The following is a 550-nucleotide window of genomic DNA, read 5'->3' on the forward strand; positions in this document are numbered from 1 at the left end:
CACATGAACCTCCAGGAAACAGCAAGTCCAGGAAAAACTCTTACTTAAAAACTATTCTGAAGTAATGAAAACCACAAATGCAATTCCGCGCCTGGAAATGTATATACTCATGCACGTACAAAATGATGAACGCACATCAGATATTCACTGGTGCATGGTTGAAAGTTGTCCAGGTGGCAGGGGTCTGGATCCTGAAATCCATTTAATGCAGCAAACTCCTAGGTAGACAAAGTGAATATATAAAGAGAACTTGGACATCAAGTGTCCTGAGTGTACTGATGTGGGATGATCTCCAACATACATTATTATTAGGTGCAAAAAGCAAGGTTCAGGATGGTGAATATAATAGGCTACTGTTCGTATATAAAAAGAATAGATGGCAAGTACGTAATTGAGCATATATGCATAAATGAGCTCTGGGAAGTTACAAAAGAAGCTGAGTACCCTGATTACCTCTGGGGAAGGGGAAGGGAAGTGGGTGGCTAGGGGTATGGAACCAGGAGGGAGACAACTGTATGTCCTTTCATAACTTTTGAAAATTGTGCTATGT

This window comes from Canis lupus, chromosome X, assembly GCF_048164855.1.
Source record: "Canis lupus baileyi chromosome X, mCanLup2.hap1, whole genome shotgun sequence".
Classification (NCBI taxonomy): domain Eukaryota; kingdom Metazoa; phylum Chordata; class Mammalia; order Carnivora; family Canidae; genus Canis; species Canis lupus.